We start from the raw sequence: 19,311 nt of genomic DNA on the forward strand, positions 1-19,311 counted from the left end.
GAAGCAGAAAGTGAGAACTAACAAAGAGAAGTGTCGTTAATTACTCTTGCAGTAAACGATAAGCCGAACAGGTAATTCGGTGTAAATGGCTATATCATCGGGAAGAGATCACCCGGCACGAATATCAGCAGTAAGCGAGAAAAAGAGAAAGCGGAAGAAAGACTCATCGTCAGGAATTCCATCGCTTAGAATCTTGGCTCCTCATGAAACAGAAATGCTACCAGTATATTTTTAGTGCGATAACAGCAACCAGTGGCACTTGACAAAAATGGTGGAGCCGTCTGTGCGAAGCATCGGCGAGTGTAGTTTCCACCCTGCAGAAGCGCCACCCATCAACCACCTCCCCACCCCATCCACCTCCGCCCACCTTCACTGTCCCCCCAAAAATCTGCAGCGTGTGGGAAGCCTTTTATTAGAGTAAAGGAATCGAAGTAATTACTGTGGGTTCATTCAAATGACGGAGAGAATGCGAGAGCGCAATTAAGAGTGGAGAAAAGGGAACGAGACAGACACTTGCGCTGACTAGCAACCAAATGATTTATTGCACCATGTGAGGCGACATATGAACGACACATGGCGAGCATAAATAAGAAAAACCACAAAAGGAATTGTTCAGCGTTACTGATTAAGTAATGCGCATTACTAAGTTCCAGAATACAAGTGGAATGAACGTTAGTATATAGGCTTCTAGGAATTCTGACGTTCCCTACGTTGTGTGCCGTGTACCGCTTCGATCTTTAACAGGGGATAAGCATAGAGTAACATTACTCTATGGGATAAGATCCTGGCAAATCAGCCGGAGGAATCGACTGCCACCAAGGCCTACAAGACACTGCTTGTTTCCCGAGAGCGACTGGCTTGATGGACTAATTGTAACTGTTCCCCTCACCCCGCACTTTTTCCCTTTTCAATCACCCCATCCCTTTTCCCCCGTGCAGGGCAGCCAACCGAACACCCTTCTGGTTAACATCCCTGCCTTCCCTCTTCCTCCTTATCTCTCTCTCTCTCGCTGAATTTCCATCTATAGTCGGCTTTTGTAACTCTGGGACCTATCCTCTCTTTCTGTCCCTTCACCTCTTTCATTTCATTTCTTCATTCTGCCTGCTATCCTTTATTTCCACTGCCCCAGCTCAGGTGCTTCAGTATCGATGGCAGATGCCGGGGCTAGCAAAAATCTTCTTTCTTTTTTATTGTTATTTTTATCAAAATCGCTTCATTCATTTACTCTGGATAACAAATGCTATATCCAAAAACAAGGAGTACATATTTGATCTAGCTTCGCTCCTGTGCGAAGTGACCTACCTCTGGCTTCTCATGACAGGCGTCTTCGAACTAAGCTCGATGGCGCGATCCTCCTTAAAGTTAGGCGTTACGTCGATGACTTCCTAGTTTTTTACCGCACTGGTCACGCTCCGCAAACAGCTGCCCAGATTTTTGACGTGTCTTGTACTCAAGAACAAGTCATGCAGAAACAATCTAGCCATACACTGCGCTGAGTGTGGAAATTGTGAAGCGGTTGTCCATCGGGCCGCTATCATCGCCAGATATAAAGGCGAGGCCTGAATTCTCATTTTCAAGGCCTACAAAATACAGAAAACTGATCAAATGTGCATCAGCAGCTCGTCGACAACTGTCTCCGCACAAGAATCCCCATTTCCTAATCAGCGACGCGTAACAATCACTCCCGGTCGTGTGGTTGTGCAGTTTTTCTTATTTTTCCTCGCCAGGTTTCCTTCATATGCTGCCTCACATAGCGCAATAAATCATTTGGTTGCTACTCAGCGCAAGTGTGTGTCTCGTTTCCTTTGTCCCGTCATAAGCGCTGTTGCATACTGTCCGTGAACGTGTACCAGCCTGCCCGCATTAGCCCTATTCTTAAATCCAACTGCTGCAGCAGCTTTGTCGCACCCAGTTTTATGATCGTCCTGTCAATTTGTTTTCTCTCAGAGGATTTTTCTCCCGTTCTGAAAGCGCAGCACCGTGGTAAATATCCTCGCAGGCCGCCGGAAAGCACGCAACCAGCGGTGCCCGGCAGAATTATGCAACACCGGATGCAATTCCTGTAATTTTTTTGTTATCACATTTTTTGCGGCATTTTCTTGTCTTCCTTTATCCATATATGTAAAAGAAACGCTCCAAAAACAACACTTTTTTTCTGTGACTTACACAGGTCAGCATAACGCCTGGTCCCATCACGAGATATGGTGAGGAATTTACAATAAGACAGGGCTTGGCAGACAGGGTACACTGCAGATACCCTCTGCAAGACCGTACACCGAAGTGTAGTGGCCCCATTTTTTTTTCTTGCAACGATTCATTTTTGGATTAATTTATCGGCCCCTTTAAGATTTGCTGTTGTAGCCTGTGACGTCAGAGTTTATAGCCAGCAAGGAATGCCGTCCGATGGCTCTGGCGTCACACAAGGAAAGGGGAAAGAAACCTGACAAAATACTGTCCCTTTCTTCTGCATTTTGTATCTATAGGTTGTGCCTTTCAGACACAACGCAACCTGAACAACAGTAGAAGCGCCTTGTTGGCATGTAATTTTTTCGAGTGTCGACTACCGCCCAGCAACTTTTGAGTAAGAAAGAGAACTCGGCCTCTCCCCCGTTGCCGTAATTCGGCCATAAAAGGACCCTAAGGCACGAAATGCGCAGGCATTGACTGCGTGGAGGCAGAATATCCGGGTAGTCTGCGCTTATGAGCTCGCGTATTCAGTGAGCGTAAATAGGCGAATATTCTATCGAAGGTGCGCAAATCGAACAGAGAAAGAAAATGCACTGGACTACAAAACTTTAGGGATTCTATGGAGAAATGAACTAACGAAGAAAAGAAGAGACATCAATAGTAAAAGAAAAGAATGAAAGAAGAGAAAACACGCGATGCTATCAAGGATGGATGGAGAATCCGATAAGAGTTCCGGCAGAGCGCTCGCGGCGCCCAACGTAGGAAAGTGTCGTTTTTTTTTTCCTTCTGTCTCGGACGCTGTTATGGCGCTGAAGAGAAGCTGAAGCCCGAACTTGCACACTTATTCTTTACAGTGTGCTACACCCGATGAATAGAAGAAGAAACAGTTGCGACCAATGCTGGAGATTCGAAAGGATAACGGAGAAAGGCTACACGCAAAGCCTGGTTGCATGACTGCTTGGTCTGCAGCGGCTCAAGACAAAAATACAATGACGGGTCTAGACGATGTGTTTGCGATACGGACAGGCTCAACAAGATAGTGTTGCTCGTCATGGGGTCCCGGCCAACTCCGTTTCTTTACATGAGACCACGTCATTTATTCATATTGGAATGCTATCTTGGTCCGGGCAAAATGCGACATTTTGAAATTTCTTCCTTGCAATATGCCTCTGTTCCGGTTTCGGTGACCTTTTTACATTAACCAAGCGATACAAGAGTGGTAGCCAGTAAAACATTTGCCTCGTGATACTTAGAGAAAATAAAAAGAACTGAATGATTTACATATTTGTGCCATGGTCTGACACATACTCCACTATGTACAGGCCTTCCCAATATGAAGGAACGACCAATTAGCAGGAAAAGATTTTTTCAGTTACTGCTATGTAAAAGTGAAACAGGAGTTGTGTGTCTTATAAATTAAAAAAGAAAACTAGTTACAAAACAAAAAAGTGCGCTTTTCGCATATAATTACGTGGTTATCATTAGCTGAATGCTCAAACTTTGTTCCTCCTCATATTGGAGAGACCTGCACACATACTACAACACCTTGAACGTCTTGAAGAGAGAGTTAAGGAAAGGGTGGTGATTAAAGACAGGCATAACTGTTAACCCCAAAAAATATAATGACAAGTACAACCAACTTCACCATATTATGCATGTGAAATTCATTTCATTTGGCGAAAGCGTGAGATCTCTATAACACTACTTTAGGGAAAAAGCAGGCGCTTGATAATGGCTAAACAAGCATGATTAGGCTAGTGTGTTGCTAAAAGCATATACTAGATATTCAATAGTACCTTCAGCCCACTTTTTGATAAAGTTCACTAGCAAAATATGTTGGGAGAGTGAATGAGTGACCTGCCTGCCTCGGCTCGTCGATGTATTAGTGAGCAAGCCAAGTCTCTGTAAAATAAAGCCGTTGAAGGTACGCCTAGGACAACTACGTCCAATTTTTAGTCTTAGGAAAATTGACTCTGTGGCTTTTTCTGGCTATCTTGATGTTTGCCTATAGAAGACGCATTAACTGATAAAATTTTGATTAAAATATTTCCCGCCCCAATATTCAAGCTAGTGGCGGTAAGACTGAAAAGAATTCTGTAATTACCGTCTGGAAGTGATTGGCAGTGTCGTCTAGTCTCAAGGATCCGCGTGAAAAAATCTTGCTTGACGTCACAGCAGTTTGATTGTGAAAACGGGAGATGATGGCGACACCAGTTTTTTTCATTTCTTTTTCTTCCTTATAGAAGCTTCGCTTCCGCAGAAAGCAATCTCTTTTCCATTATAACGCGGATATATATCGGTACAGAGCAACTTGAAATCTTCCTGAGTGTCCTTTAAGAAAGCAGTGAAACGAACTTTCGTGGATATACCACTGAACTCACATTAGAAAAGGGCTTAGTAATAGAGATTGGTTCTATGAGGTTTAACGTTCCAAAGCGACTCAGGCTAAGAGGGACGCCACAGTGGAGAGCTCCGGACAATTTCGACCATCTGGCGTTCTTCAGCTTGCACTGATATGCACAGTACACGGGCCCGTAGCATTTCGCCTCCATCGAAAGGCGACCTTTGATGCCAGTATCGAACCCGCGTCTTACGGGTCAGCAGCCAAGCACCATAACCACTGAGCTACTGCACTGGATGCTTACTATTTAAGACATATTCGTACCTGCTATATGGGATCATATTTCTGTATTTGTTCCCGCACTGTAATAAAGAAAGCAAAGGAAATAATTGTCTCTCTCTCACACACACACACACACACACACACACACACACACACACACACACACACACACACACACACACACACACACACACACACACACACACACACACACACACACGCGCACGCGCACGCGCACGCGCACACGCACACGCACACACACACACACACACACACACACACACACACACACACACACACACACACACACACACACACACACACACACACACACACACACACACACACACTGAAAACAAAGAAGAGATTTTCAATAAGCGTATCCCAATATGGGGGCCCAGATTGAGCTCACCATGGTACCTTTCGAATGCGAAAAACTTTCCGAAAGCGCTATTCCGGACTTTCCGTACCGTGGAATGCCGAAATTGTCCAAGGTGCGTGCCGAAGGATATGATGAATTCACAAAAAGAATTGAAGCTTATGAATTGGGGCTTTGTTGTTTTGGTTTGCGTTTGATTTCCATGATATTCTTCTCCTTCAGCTCCTTTGTTTCAAGCGGCTGCTTTTTCTCTGCCCCCCCCCCCCCCCTCCCCACTTTTCTGTCCGGCTTTTAAATTCGCCGTCAGATATTCCGTTTCGGCATAACATCGATCTAGCGCGGAGCCCGCATCCAGCCGAGTACAAGGAAAACGTGATTCGCCCAGTCAGCGCAGGGCATACCAAAAGCAAACCGCATAGAAAAGAGAAGGGGCGAAGGGTTGGTACGGACGGTAGATCTGAAAGTGCGTGCCGACACCGAAAGATCGGGGTGGCATCGCCCAGCCATTCAAGCCATAAACTGGACAACGCAGGATCGCCTCTGGAGTGCTTTTAAAAGTTTCATTTTCATAACAGAGGGAAAAATATTACTAACCCGGTCAGTTGTTTGTTCTAGAAATATATTGTTCACGTAGGAAAATTTTGCTCTCTTCACCTCCGATAACGAACAACTCGTTTAATGTTCAAGACACCAAATATGCAGGGGACATACCATAAACCCTTTATCGCTCCTATAGGCCTCGCATTAGAAGATATGGCTGGCTTTATTTTCTATTTATAGAGCGAAAGCTGTTAAAGCTTTGGTTTAGCCATATAGCCCCGCATTCTAGTGTGCATCCGGAGCGTCAGTCGCAAGACCTTAATTATTCAGTTTATTATTTATTTGAATATATTGGAATTAAGCTGAATTAGATTAAATTTTCCACTTGATAGACGTAATACGTGGCAAAGTGAAGAGAGAGAAACCTCCGTCTTCAGGTTTAGGGGTGAGGAGGAAGAGAGAAATTGGGATAGGGAAGAGAGAGAGAGGGGTGCAAGGTGACAAGTGGCCGCATCAGACTGTAGATATTTTTCACTAGCAAGCCTAGGCTTCCTTTTGCGGCTGACGATGTAGGTTTCACGGCCACATGCAGTTCTATACGGCTCAACCAAATCTAGAACATCTTCCTCTGATTCAAGCCCTAAGCTACGTCTACAAATTTTTCACGGCTGAATCTTCCGCAAATGCAGGACACAGCAGCCTCCCGAGAGAAGAAAGTGGGGTGTAGGATGGGTGATTGGTGCCCATGTGGGTTGGGGCATTCACATAGGGAGTGGAAGAGTGTGGGTAAATGGCTGCTGCACGGGGAACAGCATCCGGGAGATTGCGAGCGGAAGAAGTGTTTGTGGTACAGGTTTTGTAAAACACAGACCCACAATAAAAGCAATAGCTCATCGAGCGCGCGCAAGATAGCGACAGCTACCGGAGTCCTGCACTAAGGAAACCGCCCGAAGATGATGGCGGTTAACTACAAACCTAGCATTGGTTAGACAAAAGTTTTTCCTCATTTCCTCCTCCTCTTCCTTCCGCACATGCAAGCGAAGGAGACCGCGCTGGGAAGGTTAAGCGGGTGAAGACTGTCGAAGCCCCCTTTAGTGCCAATGAGAGAGAGTGAAGTATTTCAATCAAGAGCAAAAGAAGGTGCATACAACAACTGCCTGGTCTGAAAAGCTGAACACTATGGTCAGCTAAGCAGAATAGAACTTTCAAACACATCCGTATAAATCAGAAAAAAAATGTCGCAGTCAAGAAGTATAACTCGTCGTCGAGAACAGTTTTAAGCGCTAAATACATTTAGCATCGCAGGATATTTTGGGCATAGGGCGTGTCATAGACAGAGGTGTCCACACTCGTGCATTGGTCAGGTCATTTGATGCCTGGATAAGTTCGCGCCTTCGCCCCCTTCTGTTAACCAAACTGTGCAGAGCCTGTGATCTCACTCGCGCTTTCGCGAATCAAGAAAACTCCGTTATTGGGCGATAATCATAGCTGAACAGCGCTCTTGATTTCCTTCGCCGCATCTGTTTTTAGTTGAGGGCAGCGCGTTATTGGGCGATAATCATAGCTGAACAGCGCTCTTGATTTCCTTCGCCGCATTTGTTTTTAGTTGAGGGCAGCGCGCTCAGCTACCTTCGCTCCTTTCGCTGCTTGAAGCGCCATAGCACTCGCCTGCTTTCAGCGGTGTCGCAACATTCGGGGCGCAGAATAACGAATAAATAATGGTTTCAAGAACACAGGGCGAGGGGCTACCACTCAGAACACGCAGCGCGAGATGATGCGGTGATGGCCAAGCCCAGTATTTATTAGGCCTGCGTTCTTAGTCACGCAAGATATCACTTCAGAATTTCGATCGGAATTGTCGCTCGGAGCCGTACAGTCATTGTGTCTGTACACGCAGATAAGTTCTCCTATGCTCCACGTGTCTGTTTACCCCTACCTCGCATGCCACCGATGCTGAGGATGCATCGTGGACCCTCAGCCGCTTCCCTGTATCCTCCCTCGTAAATGGTCCGAGATCTCTTGAAACAAAGCTGGTATGGTCGCGCCGCCTCTGGTTCGAATCGGGATAGAAACTATAACACGGCAAAGTTTTCTTTTTTTCTACTGGACACCGTTCGGACGGAACACTTCGGGATAATTCGGGTAAGTTTTGCTTTATGTTCGCTCTGGGTTAGGCTTAAGGTCCGGCTTCAGGTCCATAAAGTAGGATGTTCACCGTATTTCGTCTAGAATGAGAGTTAAACGATTTCATACTTTAAAACACAGGAAGTCGCAGTGCTTATTTCATGTTTCGAAAAGAGACACTGCTCCTCTTGTTTTTGGAGGAAGCAGTCTGCAAGAAGGAAGAGAAAAAAATTTACTCTTTCTCGTGGCCTAGAGTAGACGTAAGCATGAAATGCTTTGCAGTGGCGGCGCAGCACATTCTAGGGACTGAAACTCTATGCAAGGCCAGGTCCCGTCATCAGCCTGATCGTCTCTCAGGCGGCAGGGTGCGTTGTCTTGGATCACCGCCGACCGCCGTTCTCACGGTTTACAATGGCTTCCGGAAGCCGCCATGGCTCCATGTCCGCCTCTCCGCTCAAGGAGAGTTGCCCGCAAGCGCGCGGATTGCGCAACACGCGTGGCGCTCTCTCTTGGCTGACATGTACCAAGGAGTGCGCGTGCGCGCTCGGGCAGCAGGATAGAGCGTAGGCTCATTCGTGTCCTGCGCTGGCATCGCCCCCCACGTGACCAGGAAGAGGCTCTTGGTTGACGCATGCGCAGCACGTAGGCACCAGAGGGTCACTGAAAGCTCCGTCAAAGGTCGTTTAGGTTCGACTCTGTGTTCTCCTTCCGCTTTGGTGCTAGGGTCACCCACGATGCGCCGGCGACGAGAGCTAAAAGCATTGCATGCTTAAAAAGGCTACACAGAACTGGTGCGAAGACACGCTGGCGGCCCGTTGTTTATTACGAGAGAAGAAGGAAGAAAAAAGAAACTGTAGTAAGGCCAGAATTCACGGGGCCCACTAAAGAGGCACGGCGAAACTGGACCTGTGAGACAAGGCTTGGCAAGTTCCGCAAAAGGCGCTGCCAACATACTTATCACGCCGGAAAACAGAGAAGCGGGATGCATATATATCGCCGCATGCCTCTCGTTCGAGCGCTACACTCTGACAATGCAGGAAGCATGAATACATTTTCGTGTCCCTGCCTCCGCTCGAGTAGCCGCTGTCAACACTTCTGTGAAGCTTAATGAGCAGCACTTCGCTGCTACGCGCGCTTTTCGCGAAAAGCGTTTTCCTCATTTCACACGACAAAGGAACACCTGCCTAAGGAATATTGTTTCCGCTACTCAAGCGCTACTGAAACAGTATGAAAGAGGGAACGATAAAGGAAAAAAAAGCATTTAGATGGCTTTTCGATAATAACAACTGCAAGGTGACGGCAAATTCGTTATTGTTATGCGCAGTTGTAATTTGAAGATGCCGTAAATTTTGGTATAAAGCACATGGACTGCGGATGTCTAAAATCTAAAATTTGGGACATTGTGGATTTTGTACGCATGCAGACTATACAATATTTTATTGCTCATTGATTCCAAATGTAGCATAAAACGTCCGACAGTTTTCTATGTATTGGATGTGGACAATCTAGGAAAAAAGAAAAAAAGATCAGCCAAAATTGAGCTCAGAGGACTGTACGCCGAGTTTCGACTCTATACCGGAAATTACGGTAGCTTATGTCGATGATGGGAGCAACGCTTTAGTTTGAATAAAAAAACCCTTCGAATTAAGCCACTACGAACTAACGAAAATGGTCTGTATTTAAACGAGTCACTTCCCGGTACGCGTTTTTAGGAACGATACCCAATTGTCTCCACTCATGACGAGGGAGCCTAAAAAATGACATCATCAGAACCTCCGCAGCTCTTAAGTGATGAAAAGCCGACCTTTTTATTAGGTTGCATTAAGATACACTTAAAGCCGGACGCACACACAGTTTTCACAGGCCAAAGAAGAGGGAACACGAATCGGCTTCGACTCGATTCACTTCGCACCACAGGAAAAGTGTTTCGCGCAAAACGATTTATCGCAATTTCTCGCAAACAAGTTCGGGGCACTGCAGCCGAGAACGCCGGAGTCTGTGCAGCCCATATATCCTCGACTATTGGCACTTCTTTTCAAAACTGCCGTTTTCCGCTGTTTCCCGCTCTTTCTTTGCTCCCCCTCCCAGGCAGAAGTAGTACACGTCGAGGCGGCGGCCTCTTAACTAAATCTGAAACCCGGCGTGCTTTTCCGGTGTAAGTGTTCCCGCGAGGGCGCCTTGTTATCGGTGCAGAGAAGCGCCTAGATCTTCGTGGGGTTTCTGCCTCCGTCCATCCTCGCCGCTCAACTCGTCATTTATCTTCTGTTTCTCTCTGTCTTTCTCTGCGCTATGCCGCAGTTCCGCATCCTCTAGGCGAGTGCAACTAACAACCCTTTCTTTTCCACGAGGCCCGCGCAGATAAAAATTGGCGGAGTACAATAGAAGGGGAGGAATAGAAAACGTTTTCAGTGGAATTTCCTGCACGAGTTTTGGGCTTAGAATAGTCCCTATTTTATGCAGCAAAAACTCCTGGGATATTCTTTTTTCGGTCGCAAAGATTTTGTCTAGCAATTTCTGACAAGTTTAATTTCGGCAGTTTTCGTTTTGGGAAAAGCCAAACTGGCTGCGAAGGCTCGTTGATGTTCAGGGGAACTTAGAAAAGTAAAAAAAAAACTACATTCTCTCTTTATATAGCCCATGTAAAAATTACATTTCTTCGAATATAAGGAAACGCGCACTATAGATGATATAAACTGCAATGTACACATCGGCTCAAATGAAAGATTTCATATTACTAAACTACCCAAAAAATCATCCGGAAATTTATCGACTCAACACTTGGTACTATAGGATACCAGCGCTTAGTAAGCAACAGGACGTCTAACTGCGTCACTGTACACTTTGCCAACCTTGACGACGCAAATAACAGTTCCACCAGGAGCCGCCACGGTGGCTGAGTGGTTATGGCGCTCGGCTGCTGGCCCGGAAGACACGGGTTCGATCCTGGCCGCGGTGATCTAATTTCGATGGAGGCGAAGTTCAACAGGCCCGTGTACTGTGCGATGTCAGTGTACGTTAAAGAAGCCTAGGTGGTCGAAATTTCCGGAGCCCTTCATTAACGCATTTCTCATAGCCTGAGTCGCTTTGGAACGCTAAACCTCCATAAACCAAACCAAACTAGTTCCACTAGAGGAGCACCCACTGGTGGAAAGAGAAAGGACAACGGAGACCTCTGGAGGACTTTCAGAAGCACGGAAAAGGGGCGGCAGATTAAATATCACGCTTAAAGTACCTGGCTCGCCTTACAGTTGGCACTGTAGCGGCCTACCACGTGCTACGATGGCCCGCCAGAAGATGCACTGCTCGCAGACTGCGCACACTCTGGTTACGTCTGGCTGAGTGGGCCTGGTAAAATATATTGTGGACACCGGACAATGAGGTCTTCCTGGTTCTCCTACGCCACAAATTGGCGACCCGGACGAGGCGTAGGAGAACCAGACAGACCTCACTCCCAATTCTCCCGTGCACTTAACCCCTCTTTCATAACTTAGCGAGATTAGAAATATGTCTCTTATAAACACAAGAGCTGGGGCAGCCCTTACCCCGTCGGTGATGTGCCGATAGGGCGCTCAGGAAGAAGCAGCGCCCAGCTCATGTCCAAAATAATCCACGCCAGCCACTGAGGTGGATCTTCGGCGCCTTTTTTGGACGTGCCCGGGAACGCAGGACTCCAGAAGAAGACGATCACTGGAAGTTGTCCTTAGGCTGCAAAGCCATAGCACCTGTCCTTTGGCGAACGGTCAATGCTAAGAGCCAGAACTTGCTAAGGTTTCTTGAAGAAAATCGGGTCCAAAACCTACTCTAGCTTATCGACAGCTCCTTTTTTATGCCTCATGGCAAGTCCTCGAATTAAAAAAAAAAGAAACTAGGATACGAAGCAAGAACGAGAACAAATTGTGTGCCAAACGAATATAATTCCTAGCTATCTTGTATGTAAAAGACACAGATCCCTGACCGGAGTATGTTTAGTTTCGTTCTTATTGAAGAAACGTGATAATATGCTGTATATTAACCGCGCCTAAGCTACAATTAATGGTCTTGCATGGTTCCCGACGTTTGCATGAGAACTGAATCTGAATAGAGCGCACCTTGGTTCTTGAGTACGGTTATTCTTAGTTGTAAGTATCAAGTTTTCTAATTTCTGCCTTCTAGTGGGAACGCGCATTTGCGGTAAGACGTCTGTAGCAGACTTCAGAAATGCCCGCTGAATTGAAGAACAACCTGTCGCTTAATTGTCTGGTTCTGTCTTCCTAAATAAGTAGAACCTCCTAAAAAACGCCGGCATTCTTTCAAGGGCGGGTGACAAAATAGGTGATCGGAACAAATTGACAAAAAGGACTTGCAGGCGTTCCCGCAAAACTTTAGCGGAGAGAGAAAACGACGAAGAGGCAACGCATATTAGGCCTCTAGCTCGTGCATACTAGAGGCCATTCACAGCAGTGGGCGCTGATTAGGTGCTCGCAAAAACAAAGGAAAGCGATGAATTGGACATCGCTCAAAGGCATTGTTCTAGATGCGCAGGTGTGTCTGCTACGGGAGTGTGTGGTAACAACAGCGAAGAGTCCTCTTGATCTGAACCACTAGCCACTTCAGTAAAGGAACAAAGGACCAATTGCGTTTAACAGCATAAAGGCGGATGAACAAAATCCTTTATCTCTAAATTGCAATCGAGACGACTCGCGTACACCACCCCAAACGAGTAACGGAAAGACTGCCTCGCGCTTCGCTTCGCACAGTCGGTCCTTACTGCAACCACGAATCACGCAGACAAGATTATTGTTTTTTTACATCATCACAGGTTGGCAACTGACGGTTTCCGTGTTCACCTGGCGACCAATCAGAATTATGTAGGGGCTGATGATGATAATAGACGGACCCTTTTGAATGTGCGCTCAAATGAGGTGTAGAAGTTACAGCGAATGCTGTGACTTCTACACGACGCCGCGGTGCAGAGAATAATCTGGGAGCTTTACCTCAATTTTTTGTAATTACACTGAACTTACCCGCCCCGGAAGCGTAGTGGCTGCAGCGTCTTAGTTTTTAGCAGTATTTCGGGAGCACATTTCCCCGCCACGGTGGTCGCATTCTGATGGAGGCGAAATGCCCGCACTGACGCGTACGAACATTTCCATGTACGTTAAGAATCGCTGGTGCACAAAATTAATGCATAGCGCTTTACTGGGAAATGGCTCCTCTCGTGCGTGCATGTAGCTTGGAAATGTGAAAGGGAAAATTAATGTCAGCAATTATAATAAATATTTAACAGCTAGAGTATCAGCTTAAATCCTAATGACATCACCTTAGCGGGACTGAACTGAACTGAACTGAACTGAACTGAGCTCAGCTGAGGTGAGCTGAGAGGAACTGAACTAAGATCAGCTTTTTATGTGCGATGTGCTGGATTCAGTCACCAGTGTCGCCCGGTACTCGCCGGTTTTTATCAAGTACAAGCGTTGCCCTGAGTTGCTGCTCAGTGGAACGAATCGCCGACTCATGAGAAGAACGATTCGGTCAACGACCATCTTCAAGAGTCTTCGAACCGAAACGAAGACAGATTTTTCATAATTGTCTGCCAAACGACAGCAACAGCCACTAAGGAAACAAGATTAAGAGAAGAGCAAACGGCTCATCCACGATTCGTGTGCTCTCTCCTATGTTTTTTTTTGTTCGATGTTACTGTCATTTTGCTATGCACCAACTAGCTCAGAAGCAGGTTATCGTCGGTTGCTGACTCCCTTCTAATTGGTTGCTATGCATCGCGAACCCAGAGATGAATAAAAAAAAAATCTTGAGCAACATTGACTGTTCTTCAGGATGCCCAGATTAACGTCAAAGCACCGTGCAGCCTACTTATAGAAGTTTGTGTTTCCTGCTCCGTAAAAGTGTGTTTACAAAATATTCGAGCTGAATGAACGGTTCAAAGGCTTGTGGCACGAATATTTTCATCGGTGCAGGATAAACGAAACAAAGTGCTTTCTAATTAATTTTATCCCGGTACCTTTCGTGAATTGCCTGCATGTTGCTCGTGATGACGTATTAAATTTTGAGATCCACAAGAACGCGAGTCTGCTACAGCGTTCCCGCATCACCAAGGTGATCGCAACTTGGTTGCGATAGGAATGCGTGGCCGCTCAGTCGCCTTCCAGCCAGCGCGCGGCTCGGCAACAAATTGGACGCGATGTACCCGGCAGGCCAAGCCACAAAGGAGGCAGCGCACGCTAGCGCGCATACTTTGAGCTCGGCGAAAGTTTAAAGGAGTGACGACTAGCGAGGTTAATTAAAATTCCAAACATGCGTGGAGCATGGCATAGAGGAACGAGTTTGTAAAAAGTCGTTCGGGGGCATCCCCTCACCGGAGTAACAGCCTTCATTGCTGTTGTATATCTTGGTTTAGAACGTATGCCACTTGCCGAACTAATTTGGTCACGTGAAGTGATAGCGGGCACGAAAGATACACTACACAACCCACCAATCTGAATTTTTCCCTGAAAAATAAGCCTTCAAAAGCATTTCCCTGTTCGAGCATGAAACTAGGACGCGTTTCCTTTCGTTGTTCCCTTACGAACTAGACGTGACTGCACGTCTGTAGCCGTTAAACTTCATTAGCTTGAGAAGCATCTATTTTTTTTTACTGAAACGAACATGTAAAGAGTGGCTGGTGCCTGGAAGTTATGTCAATTAAATTCCTTTTCCGTAAGAGCAAAAATCGCCAAAGAATAGACAAAGCAATGGAGAATACAACACTGCTACGGCCCGCAGTACATATTGCAATGCCCGGCACAAAACGATAGTTATGATAACAGCAAGCCGCAGGAAGAAACAGTAGAAAGCATGGCCTATATTAAGCAATAGAAAATCATGACCATAGTCGCGTAAAATGATGTATGAAGTGGAAAATGGGCCCAGACAGTATCGTACTTTCGGACAGTAAAAGGACACTAAAGTCAAATCGACGGATGTCAGTATGGATGCACTATAAACACGATTTAGCCTTCGTGGCAGTAAAGAGGAAGTAAGATATGCTCCAGCGCATTCCCTTTTAGGGACTTGGGGACAGTATATGCGGCCCGAGCCCTGCGGTAGATTTCATTGACTGGGTATGCGGCATGCTTACCCTTTGCAGCAGAGCATTTTGCCACTGCAAAACATAGTAACTTCACAAATGCAGCAATGTAAGGAGGCTTTTAAATGCGGTGTCGCCCTTCTTGAAACTCGTAAATAGAGGATATTGAAACCTTTGTTGAAATCTTCGTCACTGCTGGAACTTTACACAATTTGTAGATTTAATTTGTTTCCTGTCCAAGCCGTAAGTATTCCGTATTGTTAATGGAAATCTATTCCAGGGTTTACCCTTCCCTTAAAAGGGAGGGCGCTAGAAGACAGCTTTTCTCCTTTTTGCTAATTCGTGGTTAGGGTTTACATTCCCGCGTTTTAATGATAAAGACGCTACTTCACCAAGAACGAAGGTTTCATAAGCTAGGAAAGGTCGAAAAATGAAATGCAGGTATCGGCCACACCAACCGTTTACTCAAGCAAACTGCGGTGCGTCAGGGAGTTTTTTTTTTTTTTTTTGAGACGGGCCCTAGGGGATAGATTATATCGCCAATCGCATGCAGACAGTGATCACGGAGCGGTTCTCGCTTTTGACATCAAATCACATCACTTTATTTTTCATAAAGACCCCTTTCGGGGTGTTACATAAGGGGTGGGGTTTACAAGATGCAGGCGATCACAGAAGTCGAAAATGTGGATGGACAGGTTATGGCAGCGACATGGTGGGGAAGGCCGTTCCAGTCAGTTGCTGTTCGTGAAAAAAATGAGTTCATGAAGGTAGTAGTACGGGCTCGTGGACGGAAAACTTGAAGAGGGTGACCGATGCGATGGGATCTGCGTGGTGGGGGTGCGCAGATGTATGGTTCTTGTCTTAGGGGCGAATAACAAAAGGAAAACACGCAGAGTCGGTAAAGTGACACAATCTTGCCCAAAATATGGCGAAATATTTTGTAGTTTTGTCGTAACGACAGATTTTTCGTGGTTTTGTAGTATATTTCTAAAGTTTTTTTCCTGCGACAAAAGGCAGCACAATACGAGAGAAATTTTGTTACTAAAAAATTTCTGTTGGTACTACAAGTGCCGTCGAATGCTTTAGGGAGATCTTCCTAGAAACCGTTGTGAAGAGAGAAAATTTTTTGTTGTTTTTTAAGGCAGGGAATGCAGTCACAAAAAAGCAATAGCAAGTTATTTTATAAAGAAAAAATCTGAACAAAGTGTACTGAGTGTTCTTTAAATCTGCGGACATGTAAAACATATACTATAACGTAAACCGTCCTAGCAAACCTTAATGTGCAGCATTTTGGCATCGGCCCTGCAGTTTTCCATGTCTCGCGAAAAACTGAGAGAAAGAATGCCGGAAAAAGAAATAAATAAGGAAAGAAAGAAAGAAAGAAGGAAAGAAAGAAAGCGTTGCAAAGAAGCAAGCTTGCTGGGCGGAAGGAGAAAGAGGTGAAGGATGAACAAAATGCATTGAGCCGCATGGAGCACGTGCGTCTAACGACCGTGTAACGGCGTTAGTGACTCGTAAAAACACATTTCGAGCCATAAATAATTATAGTCTTTAGAAGCGCATAAGCGATGTTTGCCTGCGTGCGTCGGCAGCCCTTTATACAAAGTACGCTGGGTTACTTTAAAGACCACCTTCACTTTCCCACCAGCACTTTCCGATTTTATTTTCTGTTTTTAGGCTGCTTGCATGCGTTACCGCAAATAGCCTAGCTGGGCGTTCTTCGCAACGAGTCGTCTTTCCGCAGCATTGTTTGGATATTATTCCTTGCGTTTCGATGTTGCTCTTGCAGCGATAGTGGAAGGAGTCGTGCCAAGCGCGTTCATCTGGAGTCACTCAAGCGAACGTACCCAGGAAAATTTTTATTTTCGGCCCAATAAATCTTTAATGCGCCAGGAATTTACGGCCGCGTCTTAGCAGGTTTCGCTTTTGTAGGAGAGCCGATTTCAGGAAGGAAAAAAAAAGAAGAGTTGAGGATATTGAAAAATATGGCATTTATACAGACGTGATGCGGCGGCTCGGAGAAGCGATTCGGGCAGGGCTTTCACAGAACGAGAATAAGAATTTATGGCTCGAAATAAGAGCGTGGGGGCTTAAAAATGAGAGCCAAGGATGGCATGCTTTTCGCATCGCGCAATAGCGGGAGACAGGCAGCGAGAGGGTGCCACCCGATGCGGTTTGCACTGGAGATTATTGTGAGATAAGACAGACCGAAATTCAAAAGATTCCGCATTTCTTTCAATGTGCATGTTATGTTTAAGTGCGAATATAGCTCGAAAGCAAAAAAAAAGCGCTCTGTGGAGCCAGGAGTTCTTTTCGCGGACACTTTACGTGGTGCGCAGTTTTGAACTCTGAGAGAAAATAAAGAAAGACACTTTGCGAAATCCCCGCTGACAAGTGCGCTCAGAGAATTGCGAGAGGAATTGTAAGTATAAACCTCTTACGCGAAGGCGTTAAGAATGACAGACGTCGTCGTTTGAAAGGACAAGAAAGTGCTTCAAGCGTCTCCTGATATTCAAGACGGATAGCGACAATTTTAAAGTTTTCAAAAGTCGTTTATTGAAAAACCACTTGTCTCTACATTTGCCAATAGCCGTATTTCTCCACACGCCGTGCTCAGGAGAGAGCACCGTCACAGGAGCTGTATGGCTGGCTAAACTTTCGCTCGCTCTTATTTGTGTTCATTTAATTTTTGGTATGCCGTAACGTTTGCTTTACTTTTCTTATAACACGGGTCTGTAAATACTGCGCTACGCTGTGACGCGAGGAATATTTTGAAACTTCTCGCTCGCGTTGCTCCCCAGTTGGTCCTGCATAGGTGCGATTGCTATCCGAGTTGAAGATTGCCACACACACACACAAAAAAGAACCTAACTGGTCGTTACTCTGTGCACGTCGGAAAAATTTACAGATAAAAGTATTTTGTTCTATTTACCACAATCCAACAAAATACTTAATCGCCAAATTATCTGTCTTTTCTAACAAATTGATAGCTGTAAAGTTCGACCGTATGCCTAGAGGACAAACCTTTAATAAATTCTTTCTTTCATCTTAATGGATTATGTGAGGAAGCGGTGCGCCTCAACCCTGTGAATTGGTTGTATAAAGCTGCTTGCCCCCGGAAATGATGGTCTTAGCACTGCGGGTACATTTAGAATAAATAATAAATCATTCTTTCCTAGAACACCATCTCTCCTGCACTATAAACACGAATTAGCTTACATGGGCGTAAAAAGGAAGCAGGCTTGTCTTTTTAGAGGCAGAATACATGTTGGCCAAGTGCCGGAGTAGATTTCGACCACTAAATGTACGAAAGGCTTACTCTTGGCAATGAAGACACATTCTCATCGAAAAGCATCGTAACTTGATGCAAGAAGGGCTTTCTGGCGGGCAAGTGGGTGCTTCTCGTTCGTGATTAAACTGCGCGAAAGAAACAGGGACAAAGACAAGACAACACGTACACACACAGAGCGCAGACTTCCAACTTTTTTTCAAAAAACGCTTTCGAGCATTCCTTTTAAACGCACCAACCCACTACGTGACACAACCCGGATCCAACACAGCAGATAAGTTTAACAGTTTAGTAGAGCCAATCTGGAGAACCAGTCTAAAAAACCCCAAGTGTGTGCATGCCTAAACACCCTTGATACCTAGATAAAAGGAGAGAGGAAGATAAAAACCTGACGGTGAAACCAAAACTTCAAAGAGAACGAAAACGAAGACGGCCTATCCATGTATTACGAGTGAAAAAATTACTGAGCAAAAGGGATGAGATGTGGAACCAACAGAAACAACAGTAAAAGATGAAGGTGCAAACACTAAAAAGTAGGCAGAAGAGCATAAAAGAGAAACCATATGAATGATACAAAACAAGATTAACAACGAGGCTAAAACCATGAAACCGAGAGTGAATTATGGAAGCAACAATAAACAAAGGTAAATGCGACGCGAAAATGACAAAGGCTAAAACCAGGCTAAAATCTATGAAGGGTGTTTAGGCACGCGTACATTAGGGGTTTTTTAGATTGGTTCTCCAGATTGGCTCTACAAAACTGTTAAACTTATCTGCTGTGCTGGATCTGGGTTGTGTCACGTGGTGGGTTCGCGCGTTTAAAAGGAATGCTCGAAAGCGTTTTTCGAAGAAAAGTTGGAAGTCTGCGCTCTGTGTGTGTACGTGTTTTCTTGTCTTCATCCCTGTTTCTTTCGCGCAGTTTAATCATGACCTTGATGCAGTTAGTAATGGGAGGAGGCTTTTAAATGGGGCCTCTGAGGTCTTGAGATTCGCAGACAGAGGAGGTTGATTCCTCGGTAAAAATATTCGTAACAGCTACTACCTGAAGAGTGAATAACGACTTTTGAAGAGCGAATTTGTTTCCTTTGTCAAACCTCATGTATTCC

The 19,311-nt window shown here is 45.5% G+C and overlaps 1 protein-coding gene across 3 annotated transcripts in view; it reads right to left on the reverse strand.

Annotated features, from left to right (window-relative positions):
- The window catches only part of LOC144120489 (uncharacterized), a 250,212-nt gene that overhangs the window by 190,117 nt on the left and 40,784 nt on the right, over positions 1-19,311 (reverse strand). The window lies entirely within an intron of this gene.

This window comes from Amblyomma americanum, chromosome 2, assembly GCF_052857255.1.
Source record: "Amblyomma americanum isolate KBUSLIRL-KWMA chromosome 2, ASM5285725v1, whole genome shotgun sequence".
Lineage (NCBI taxonomy): Eukaryota > Metazoa > Arthropoda > Arachnida > Ixodida > Ixodidae > Amblyomma > Amblyomma americanum.